A 12,857-nucleotide genomic window follows, 5' to 3' on the forward strand; every position below is an offset into this window, starting at 1 on the left:
TGTGTACGTGGCGTAGCCCCCCTGCTGAGCGCAGAGAGGTGACGGATGCATGGGGGCACAGGGGGAATGAGCTGCTTACATCCTACTCCAGTTCGCCTTTGCCGTCGCCAGCTTATTGTTCCACAGGTTGACAACAGGGTTGCTGTGTTGAATTGACAGAGCTGTGGAACAGCAGAGTGTGCGTGCGTGCGTGCCGGTGTGTGGTTAAGAGTCAAACCGTATTGCGATCAGCCCCGTGGCGCATGTTCGGATGCTTCCATTTTGGCAGCAGGAGAGAGACTTCTAGCAGACACTGCTGTCCTCAGATGAACCGCCTGCCTGCCTCCCACACACACACACACTCGCTCCGACAATACCACGTACACACACGAGCTGCGACGCGCACACACACTCGCGCAGACGACAACACACACTGGCGAAGACGAGCACCACACGTACACACCGTCGCACGCGCACGTGACTGCAGTAGAGAACTCAAGACCACGGCCGAGAAAATGGAACGGAGACAGCATGAGGAAGAGACAAAAGAGGGTGACAGCCAGATAGAGAGTGGGAGATACGAAACGTTTGCACAAAGGTGTGTCTGTGTGAGTAAGAGAGAGAGAGAGAGAGAGAGAGAGAGAGAGAGAGAGAGAGAGAGAGAGAGAGAGAGAGAGAGAGAGAATCAGAGGTGTGGTTTCTCAGTCCATGTTGTGTTCCCTTCCTAGGAAGCAGCCTCACCTCTCTCCCTCTAGCCTGACAGCATTGTCAAATGCATCACGTTTGCACTTTCACGACTCACAGCAGTCCATCTATCCGTCTGCCTCATGTCTGTCTGCACTATAAACAATATAAATAAAGTAAACCCAAGTAACAAGGTACAGTACACAATCACTATGTTTCCCTGCCCCGTTTCTCCTTCTGTCTGTGTGTGTGTGTGTGCGCGCACGCGCGTGTGTTGTGTTGTCTGGTTCGTGGTAAGTGAATGGCCAAAGATGGGAGAGCACTCACTTTGATTGGCTCGTTGCCCTGTAAAAGGGATAATGCTTAGGCCTTCAGAAACTGTCCTGTCACTTAAGAATTCTTTTTTCTTTTTTCATTTCCTCAATCATTTCCTCAATCCTCACCAGAGTGAGCGAACTACAGGTGGGTGAAATCTACAAGTTGAGAAACTTCTGAACTAACCTTTCATTCACGAATATTCGTTAATAGACATTATCCTTCTTAATCATTCAAGTGTTTTCTCAAATTTGCATTGAGAAGTACGAGGTGTCTGGAAGGGAGACACCACGAGGGGATGAGCTCAGCCTCATGCCTCCAGTTCTCCCTGCTGCCATCCCCATGGGTACCCAGCACTCTGCCCCAGCTCCATTTCCTCTCGTTTCGTCTCCTCTCCTCTTCCCTCCCATCCTCTCCAGATCTGCTGACACCAAGGCCATGAAGGACATGGCTCCATGCTACAAGGACAACATGGCTGGTAGGGGGGGGTGTATCTTATTCTTGCTTTCGCTGGTCGAACACAGTTGAGATGAGGTCACTGCAAGGTCTGTGGATCCATGGAAGGACTCAAAAAATCGACACAATTAACAATCATTAAATAAACCCTTGATACACCGCAGAAGGTCTTTAACACTTTTGGTTGCCTTTATTTGAAGAAAATGGCTAGTATAACCCTAATTTGTCGCTCTACTCATTGTCGTTTCAATGAGTAACTATATAAACCAATCAGTGACAGAGGAAAATCACAACTAATACTAAGCACACATTACAATTCACGATAAATGTTTACTACTGTTTTAGTAGCACTTTCTAGGTTGGGTGTGTTTCAGGAGTGTTTTGAAAACGGTAACCTGGCACTAACTACTGGCCCTTCCACATGCCAGTTGACAGCCAGCCAGTCAGAGAGGATTAAGGTTGCTGACATGCAGACACCTAAAGCAATATATCAGATGTAGGTGATCTAATATCCACCCCCCCTTACACCCTATGTGACCCCTCACTTCCCATGGTGTTCCTCTCCCTCAAATATCAAATACACCCACTGACCCTCACCCACACACTCATAACACACACACACACACACACACACACACCCAGCCCCCAGCCGGTGCAATCAGCAGGTCTGTCCTTGAGCAGCCAAAATGAGGGATGCCTTCGTGACACATTATCACCACCTTTCCTCCCCATCACTCTTCTTTCCCCCTCGCTCTCTTTCAGAGATCCATCTGCTCTCATCAGCGGCACAGAACACACACAAACCAACACACACACACGCGCGCACGTACACACACAGCGTCAACCTACCTAGTTGTCATGCGTGTCAACCTACCAAGCTGTCATGAAGCTTAGGGGGAACACATTTGGGCTTAGTGGTAAAACTCACAATGGTCACACGTTGAATGTGTCGTTTCCAGTGGAGGCTCACATTTTTGGCATTCGTAAAAGAAATTACAAAAACGCGGAGAATGCATCAAGAATACGATGTCAGGTTTTACGATGTGTGACATGGCTCGCTGGTCAGGCAGTAGAACACCTTCAGTAACAGACTGATCATATCGAGGTGCTCAACTGAGCCATTCCGGAGCTCTATGCTATCAGCTGCTATCAGATGCTCAAATAAATCTACTGATTGGCTGGAGAGAATGGACCTGAGCAGTTAGGACAATTCAAACATTTTCGCTATCGTATGTTCTAGTTTTTACTCCACATAAAATAATCCACAGTTACTTCACAACATGGGGAACTTTTGCTTCTGCAGTGGAGTGATTGTATGCAGTATCATAGCGACTGCAGAGACAGCAGAGGAGAGAGTGCTAGTTGAAGTGCGAGGCCGCCTTCCACTGCATGTGACAGCCTGGTCTCATAAAAAAAGAACCATATTAGGAAGGAAAGCACCTTCTGACGAAAACAGTAACAGACGGACAGACAAAAAGAGAAAGAGAGACGTGAGGTCGACTTCCTTGTTTCATTTCCCAGCGTTTTGACCCTGACTGGAAATAATCAAGCTAATTTCGAATTTGCTAACCAGACAGCATGTGTCTGTGGCCTTGGCCAATAAAAACTTGATGCTTTTGCCTGTCTGTGCCTGTGTGGTACGTGTCACGTGTATGCACAGGCTACTGGTGCAGCGGCGCTTTAAATAAGGCCTGCTTGCTGGTCAGACGTGACGCAACAGCTTTGAACTTTACAGCTGTCACATGAAAGGACGTCGCACCGGATGTCGCTCTCTGCATTCGAACCTGAGAGGCGGACTGCTTTTACCGCCACATCCAGAAGTGACATGAGGAATTACTAGACAAATTATTGTTGGTGCCTTATTTATCATCGTTTGAGTGGTGCTATTTTTCTGCCATGTCTGTTGTAAACCTTCAGCCTGTTTTCAGTTTAGGTTTAACTTGGCTGTGGTTAGAGGACTGGTTTCAGGCTTGCTTTCTGAGAATCAGTAAACAGTCCACAGACACACACTCGTGCTCTATATGGCACCTTGTGATTGGTGACACAAGGAGAATATCTCTTCCATTTCATGTGTATGGAGTGCAGGACATGCTGGGGTGGCCTGGGTGTGTGTGTGTGCGTGTGTGCGTGTGTGTGTGTGTGTGCATGTGTGCATGCCTGTGTGTCTCTCTGGTGACCTCCAGCGATAGAAATGTTTATGGTGACCTTCACGCCAGGAATACCACAGTCTTCACACACAGACAGAAACACACACACACACTCACTCACACACACACACACCAGTCAGGTTGGATTATTAAATCCCCATTCTATTCTTTCCCTAACCGCTTGGCTAACTTCAGTGATAGAGGAGCAAGAGTCTGTGTGTACCATAGTGCTTGTGGGATTGTTTGTGTGTGTGTGTGTATATGTTTTCATTGAGTCATTGAATGTATAGTAACAGAAAAGGAAGAGACAGAAAAAATAGTCCAAAGCAGGTTTATAAACCCTTGATAAGAAAGTACAGGACATGTCGCAAGATGTTTTGATACTGGTCCCCAGTAGCTTTAAACACACCACCTTCCTATGGACTTTGGTACACCACCACACTCCCCTGGGTGCCAAGGAGATAAGAGGAGAGAGAAAGGGTTCAGTCTGTAAGAGAGAGATGGAATGAGAGACGAGAGAGAGAGGACACAGATGGATTAGGAAAGCCACGAAGGACTTTGTCTCAGGTGTGATGTTCTGATGATGAGTGGGCTTATCCGCCTGCCTATCTCCGTTCTCATTTGTGTATCATCCCATCCAGCACTGTCTACAGTCACATCTACAGTACCTCTGTCTCGCTGTCTCTCTCTCTCTCTCTCTCTCTCTCTCTCTCTCTCTCTCTCTCTCTCTCGAGCACTGTGTGTAGTACATTCATATCTCTCTCCCTCTCTCTCCTCTCTGTCACTACCCTGGCTATTCCCAATCCATGGGTCGTGATCCCATGTGAGGGTCGCACGAAATGAAAACAGGGTCATGGGAGAGGAAACTGAAGTGTCTCTGTAGTGCATGTTAACATGTGTAAAGCAGGCCAGCAACGTCCAAACGTTTCAATACATAACCCCGGGCGAGTGTGTTTTGACGTCCACGTGGGCCGTGTTGTTCCAAGTTCTGACGCAACGTGCAAGTACCCCTCTCTCACATGCTGGTGAATGAAATGACACCAAACAAATAAAACGATAGCATTGTTTAATTGTCATAGCCCCAAATCCCAGGATTCCATTTCTACTAAAGACAATCTGAAATTCTGTCAGATGTTTTACAAGTGACTGTCATAGCACTGTGGTATTTCTGAGCATTTCTATGAGGCATGTTGGCTGTACATTAAGCCACCCTACTCTGCTAATGGCAGCCCCAGGCTCGCAGCAAAGATGGATGTTGTGCCTGAGATGAAAGTACCTACATTTCAGCCGGTGTAGGTTAAAACTAGGTTCTATGTCCCTGTACACTACACCATCAAGGGGCTTATCTATTAATACCGGGGAGAGCGAGGGAGAGAGATTGCGAGAGGAAGGGCAAGAGAGAGGGAGGGAGTGGAGAGAGAGAGAGAGAGAGAGAGAGAGAGAGAGAGAGAGAGAGAGAGAGAGAGAGAGAGAGAGAGAGAGAGAGAGAGAGAGAGAGAGAGAGAGAGAGAGAGAGAGAGAGAGAGAGAGAGAGAGAGAATATCCCTCCCCCTAGGTTGAATGACTGAAATATTCATGGTTGTTTTGTAAGTTCTATATTGCTGAACTCTCACTCGCCTCCTTAAATACTTCACGTGTGTGTGTTTGTGGCTGCAATGTACTAATGCAAGGCTGGCGGGTGTGCAACTTGGTCATTTCACCAGACTTCATCGTCGAGCCCTTACTCAGTTTACTTAAAAAGCAACATGTGGACATACTGAAGGCAGAAGCCACCAATGACATCATTCAGGGATGGATTTGGAAATGTGTGTTACAATAAATCATGTGTTCTGTAATAATTTTATGCTTTCAATAATGATACAAAATGAGGTGTACGGTTGTTAAAATGTTCCTGTTTAGCAGTTCTTTTCTAAACTCAGCTTTCGTTGCAGGGAACAAACAGAACTTGGACAACTTTTAGAACAAATCCGGGTTCTATTCAGCTCTTTAGTGAGCCAACCTTGAGCTACTGGCACCGAACAAATGACTCAGTGTGCCTTTCCCATTCTAATGACTCTTGAACAAACACACATACACACACACACAAATACACACACATACTACATCAAGAGAGATGGTGGTGTCGTAGTGACACCACCAAAACAACCATGTTCCTGTCCTCGCTAGAGACACCAAGCCCATATGGAACAAATAAATGAAACTTCTAGAATGTGCGACTGGACCTTCAAAGATTCTAAGCAAGCCAAAAGGAGTGGGTGAATTTTCTTTTCAAAAGTGCAATCCATGGGCCTCTTTTCTTTGCTAACAAAGTGACAAAGGACATCCACACTGGTCTCTCAGCCTGGAGACACAATGAAGTATAGTCCTCCTGACATATACCTGAAAGAAATTGTCAAGGGTCAAACTAATGTACCCTCGAGTACTCTACCTTTCACATCCTCTCTAGAGTCCTAACAGTCAGCCAGAGGCTTCATAGTCCTCTTCAAGCGACACCATCGAAAGGCCCCAAAAAATTGTTCTGGTCCCCAGAGCAGTAGTCTGGGCAGCGGGCTTGTGTGCCAAATTGCTTTCCCTCTTCTTAAAATCACCTGGAGTCAAATACCTGCAGAGAAATCAATACTCCATCAAAACCACCCTCCACATTTGCCTTTTCTAGCACTCTGCCAGGTGTGTGTGTATGCGCAGACTTTTACTAGACACAATACACTCAAAAAAAACAAAAAACACTTGACAGGTGATCAGTGCCATTTTGTGAGTCAACATCCACCACATGTGCACATTCGTTTTAATGTTCCTGTCCGCTAAGCTAACCTACCTATCACATTTCACATAGAAAAAAAGGCCAAAGGAAGTCAATGAAATCTGTCATACTGAGCAGGTATCTGGAGATCTGTGTCTGTGGGCTGATGCAGACTGGATGGTTATTTGGTTATATATGTATACAATGAATTCCCATACACTGCTGCCGGAAGTATTCAAACAACTTGGAGGTAAAGTAAGCTTTTACAGAGAGAGAAACGAGCAAAAGCAGAGAGAGAGACATAGAGAGAGAGGGAGAGACATAGAGTGAGAGAGGGAGAAACTGAGAGGGAGAGAGAGAGGGAGGGAGAGAGAAAGAGAGGGGGAGAGAGAGGGAGAGATTGAGACAGAGAGAGAGAGAGAGAGAGAGAGAGAGAGAGAGAGAGCGTGGAACAGATGCAGAAACAAGGTCAGACATAAAAGCGTTGAGGGAAATGTGCTGTAGAAAGAGTTCTGAGAGAGGAGAAAAGTACAAGGGATTCTGGGTTAGGGTTCTGATGATGCAAATTCTGCCAGATTGCACCAAAAAACAACCATGCTAATCAAACAGCAATTACACCAATCAGACCATGTCACAATTATTTAACTTGTGAAAGCGGCTAGTGGGGGCTTTCACCAGGTGAAAGAGAGGAAGGCCAACACAAAGCAGACACACCACAAACTCTGATAAGTTTGTATGGTGGAGCTGTTGAACTTATAGGGACAAAGTCAAGAGAGTGGAGCTCCAGATCAGAGGGGATGTCTTTATATGGGCAAAGATAGAAAGCTTCGCCTTCCAAAGAGTTTGATTCATGAAACTGCTACTTGTCCTTGCTACACATGCTCAGAAAGAGGTTATTTGACATACTTGTAAATGTTGAAGGAAGACTACAAATGATTTATAACCACATGATTATCTTCTTATTCTTATCCATGTCAATGGAAAAAGTACAAACAAGGAAATGAATGAAAATGGACGAGAGCACACATTTTACTACTCACTTACCCTAGCTGAGATGAGTCATTAGAACACACCCTTGTTATTTCGACATCATCTCTGGTATGTTTGAAACACTATAGAAGGAACATTACAGAGCCATATGCGCACAGCACAGGACAAGCCCCTTCTAGTTGGAGAACATGAAAGTCTTCCCAAACACCCCAATAAAAAGAGATTCTTTTAGAACAAGTTCACAACAACACAAACTCCTCGGGTCCTTCCTTGCTCTCCACTCATCCAAAATGCAAGTTTCCCCCTTCCCTCCTGATTGGATGAGTGTTGAGTGTGAACTGCGATATTCAGGTCTCTACGCAGATATTTTATGCAATTCAGGCTTTGGATGAAGGAGACATGGGTAGCTGAAAGGTGAATTCATGCCACAGTGTGAGGTTGAGTATGCTCTAAAGCAGATTTTCTTTGAGAATCTTTGAGTCTCTGCTCAGTATTTCCTCCATCCTAACCAGGCATTGGGAACTGAGGGAGCAGTATGGTGTGTGCCTGCTTAAATCATGCCCACATGGACTCCAGTCATGTTCTACAAACGTTTCAAGGTTGATCAAAGGAAACTGGATACAGCATTATAGTTAATTTGGAGTGTCATTGTGGGTCTGAATACTTTCAGTTTCACTTTATGAATACTTGAAATAAGATATTTCATTAACTTGCAAAAAGTGTCTTATCTTCCTTTTTTTCTACATACATTTTAAACATAAACACAACAAAGTGTGGAAAAAGTGAAAGGCTCTAGAATAAATATTGTCCAACATTATTGGACTGTATGTTCGTACTGGTGTATTTGTATTTACTGTAGGCGTTTGTAAGTCGTTTTTCCCCCCAATTGCATTAAAAGACCCGTTTAGAATGTACTTATACGTGGACAGCAGGTGTGAGGAGCTGTGTGTGTGTGTGTGTGTGTGTGTGTGTGTGTGTGTGTGTGTGTGTGTGTGTGTGTGTGTGTGTGTGTGTGTGTGTGTGTGTGTGTGTGTGTGTGTGTGTGTGTGTGTGTGTGTGTGTGTGTGTGTGATTGAGCCTTTAGTCAGTAAAGCCATGTCAAGCTGCCAGTCTCTGGTCAGACCAAGTGGAGCTCCCATACCGGATCTCTCCAGTCACGCAATCCCTGCCTAAGCTTCCCCATCACTGGGAGAGTTCACCGCTGATCTAGGTCAGCAAAAGAGGAGGGAAAGGGGGAGTAAAGGGGGAGGAGAGGAGAGTGGTAGAAATAACTAAGGAGCAATCTGTTAACCTGTGATCACAGTGCCCTAGTGGTGAAGGAGGGTTTGTCGTTTGCCCCGATTGGACGAAAGCCTTTGGAAAACCGTTTGTGTGTCTGAGTGTGTACTGTTGTGAACTTCTCAACTGTTCTTAGCCACTCTCTCCACCTCTCCTCCTCATGCTCCTCCCCCTGTATCTGAACCTCTCTCTCCACCTCTCCTCCTCATGCTCCTTCCCCTGTATCTGAACCTCTCTCTCCGCCTCTCCTCCTCATGCTCCTCCCCCTGTATCTGAACCTCTCTCCGCCTCTCCTCCTCATGCTCCTTCCCCTGTATCTGAACCTCTCTCTCCACCTCTCCTCCTCATGCTCCTCCCCCTGTATCTGAACCTCTCTCTCCGCCTCTCCTCCTCCCCTGCCTGTTGATGGCAGAGGCACCACCATGGCAGTTCTACACACCTGTACACTTTCCATCCTCCCGTTGTGATGACACAGCATTGAAACAGCATACATGTTGAGCAGCCCCCACCAGTATGGAAGCAAATTGTTACCAAAATTCAAATGAAAATGCATTTCCAGAAATGCATTTGCATTTTAAGAATGTGGCTGCATTATTTGACTCATAAATGAAATTAGTAATCAATCATCCTATTTGCATTTTAATTTTCTTCTTCAAGAGTGCTCAATCTTTCACTTTCAATTAAAATGAAAAAGAAATAGACATTTGAGATTTAATTTTCAAAACATGCCCCATCAAATAGATAACAAAATTCAATTTGAAATGTAAAATTTGAAAATGAAAATGCATTTCCAGAAATGCATTTTCATTTTAAGAACGTGGCTGCAAAATCGTGACCACAATTCAAATTCAAATGCATTTCCAGAAATGCATTTTAATTTTCAAGAACGTGGCTGCAAAATCGTGACCACAATTCAAATTCAAATGCATTTCCAGAAATGCATTTTCATTTTAAGAACGTGGCTGCAAAATCGTAAATTCAAATTTTACATTTCAAATTGAATTTTGGTATCTATTTGTTGGGGCATGTTTTGAAAATTAAATCTCAAATGTCTATTTCTTTTTCATTTTAATTAAGTGAAAGATTGAGCACTCTTGAAGAAGAAAATTAAAATGCAAATAGGATTATTGATTACTAATTTCATTTATGAGTCAAATAATGCAGCCACATTCTTAAAAGGCAAATGCATTTCTGGAAATGCATTTGCATTTGAATTTTGGTAACGATTTGCTTCCATACACCAGGACCTGGCTGTTTACCTGCATCTGTGCGCTTCTCAGACAGCAGTCCCTGAGGTCAAACTGCACACGCCCTCAAAAGCTTCACACTGTACACACACCCAGAACAGAGTTGTGACCCAGCTATCGCACTTTTTACAGCAATTCCTCAGAGTTTGCGACGACAGGTTAGAGCATGTCGAAAATGGTGTTGGTGGCGTCATGCAACAGTCAGAAGGGTTAAGTCAAGTGTGTCTAGCAGAGGAACAAGAAAGAAGAGTGAGAGGATTTCGAGAGCAGGTTTCAGTGAGAAAGTGCATCATCATCCTCCTCTATATCCTCTTTATTCCCTTAAGAGACTAGTTGTCATGCGAACTTCACTTCTAGCACACGCCTACAGAGCCCGGCAACACTTCCTATCCTCAACATACTCAACTTCAGTGAGCCATGCTTTTCGGTATACTACAAAACCTTTAATCGGACCAGGGCCATAAATACAGGAATAGCTATTGTGTCACTACATTGAACATTTGAAAACAGTGCATTAATTTAGCCCTTAGCTACAAATAACAGTGGCAACCAAGAAAAACAGGCCTAGAAGCAAGTTCACAGACCCCAGACACGTTACTGTATGAGCTCTGACTCATACAGTAACGTGTCTGGGAACTTTGGATGACCACATCCACAAACCGCCAGATTGTATGCAAAAATATTGTTATCAAGCAAGCTTATTGTATCACACTGTATTAATTAAACAGAATAGTATGAAAAAACACATGACGCATTCAAAGAAAAACATACAGTACGGTCGAAGCTTGTGACATGCCAAACCAAAGGATAAAGGGAGTTAACAGTTGATTTACAACCCTATTGTCAATATCCAGTTTTATCTCTGCCGAGTACATGTTTCTAATTAATGAGCTGGGTCTGTAACTTAGCTGGCTAAACCCCAACCTCCACTCTCGCCCTGCCGGTCTGAGCCTGCCTCGTCTCCCCAGGTGCCAGGTTACCGTGTCTGGGTTGGCATGAGGGCAACACTGCCCAATCTCATGCCACACTCCCCATATTGGAATTTTCCTGTAACCTTTCTTACTGTTTTACAACCTTCCGAAGAGGGCGGGCCACACACGCTGCTTTTCTGCTGAGCAAGTCCGGGTGACCCTGACCATGTCCTCTGGATAGACGCACACACACACACACACGAACACGCCACCCGGGCTATTTCAAGTTCACATTACTGTGTGTGTTTGTGTGTACACACTTGGAAGGTTACCTATTCCTGATTCGACTTTCTAACAACTGAGCTGGTTATCGTCTACTGTAACTGGTCATACTCTAATTTACACAGTGGCTTCTAAATATTTTACACTTTAGCAGGCAAACAACCCATACAGATTAAAATACAGAACAAATCCTTCCCTTTCATTCATCCAACCAATGCACTAGAGCACACATCTTTAAAAACCTAAAACACAGTATTTTTCATCATCATTCATTTGCTATTGACTGTTGAGGTCTTACTGTCAAATGCCAATTGATATAACAAACAACTGTACTAGGCCCATATCTGAAAGGCAGCCCATCCTTTAACACCGGCAAACCCTTTGTTCCTCTGTGCTGACTATTTCCTTAAGTAACCTGGTTTCCTCATGATGCACCTGCAGCCTGGTTACCTAAGTACCTGTGATGTCATCACACAGCCTGCTCCTGTTCCTCTTCTGGCTTTTTGTTTAAAAAAAAATGCTTGCCATGGCACAACCATTTTAGAATAACCCTGTGTTATACTGTGCACATGACAATACATGTTCTGTCTGGACATTGCAGTCACATAACCCTCTCCAGAAACATAATGGTTTTGCCACAGTTAAATAAAATCAAGCAACCCTTTCAGACAAAAATGACAACAAACACATTACAGTATATATACCAAGAACCTATGTTTGTAGAGTGATTGGTTGGGAGTAGGGCTTTACTAGCTCCTATTTGCTCCCTGTAGGCATTCCTTGAGATGTGATCGATTCTGTCGTGTTGAGTAGTGGCACGATGTCACTCGGGGATTGGTCGAAGCCCATATGGACGTGCACAAGCGGGGCTTTGATGCAGACCTTGTGAAGACCACAAAGCCTCTGTAGAGGTTAAGTAAGGCCACACTGCCACCTAACAGCACAACATCAGGGGGCCGGGGGCTCCAGTACAGCACCTCTTATACCCCAAAAGAGCTGCTTCTATCTCACATTATCCTCATTAATACTGATAGTTGGATATAGTAGTGAGATGAAGAGGGAAGAGCGGATGAGGTGAAGTCATACAGAGGCAGGAATTGAAGTGGCACATAACCCACATAAAAAGCCAAGCTAAATATAAAAATCCCTACTGACGAGTGAAAGTGAGGGGGTGAGTCTCCATGCTTCCAGTCCACCAGTACACACCTGGGGCTTAGAGATGCACACTGACCCATGACGAAGCAAACCCCCGCGCCCCCTGCAACTAACATATGGGCGGGCATGCGCACACACCCCCCCCCCTGGATGGGGTTTGGATGAGGAAACAGCCGTATTCCCATGTTATCTGGGGACAAGCACGCAATGACTCCACCGACACGACGCAGGGAGTCGTACAGGGAGCCTATACACAATCCATTGATAACGTTCAATCGCAGGAGGAAAAACTGAGAAAAGGCCGTACATCAATGCTTAGATTAGGTTCGTTACAAGTTAATTACACAGCTCAGTCGGCGCGAGAGATGGTCAGAGAAGTGACCAAAGGAGCCACATATGTTTCAGGAGAAAAACGAAGATGAGAAAGACAGAGACATACTGTAGAGGGGACAGAAAAGAGAGAGAAAGGGAGACAGAAAAGAGAGAGAGAGAGAGAGAGAGAGAGAGAGAGAGAGAGAGAGAGAGAGAGAGAGAGAGAGAGAGAGAGAGAGAGAGAGAGAGAGAGAGAGAGAGCATCGAGGACAGCCTCAGTTCTTAAGTGCCTGTCTCGTCCGCAGAACTAATACATTAGCTTCAGCTCCTGGAGGTAAGGTGAGTCACACCAGACATCAGA

The 12,857-nt window shown here is 44.9% G+C and overlaps 1 protein-coding gene across 3 annotated transcripts in view; it reads right to left on the reverse strand.

The window, feature by feature from the left end:
- ppargc1b (peroxisome proliferator-activated receptor gamma, coactivator 1 beta) overlaps positions 1-12,857 on the reverse strand; it is a 36,036-nt gene that overhangs the window by 20,953 nt on the left and 2,226 nt on the right. The window contains exon 1 of one of the 3 annotated variants that reach the window (XM_067247681.1): positions 6,010-6,064. The exons of the other annotated variants lie outside the window; for them this stretch is intronic. The gene's annotated coding sequence lies outside the window, so the exon portion shown is untranslated. Of the gene's footprint in view, positions 1-6,009; positions 6,065-12,857 lie in introns of those variants that run through there. 3 annotated transcript variants of the gene reach the window in all.

Source organism: Osmerus mordax, chromosome 12 (genome assembly GCF_038355195.1).
Source record: "Osmerus mordax isolate fOsmMor3 chromosome 12, fOsmMor3.pri, whole genome shotgun sequence".
NCBI lineage: Eukaryota > Metazoa > Chordata > Actinopteri > Osmeriformes > Osmeridae > Osmerus > Osmerus mordax.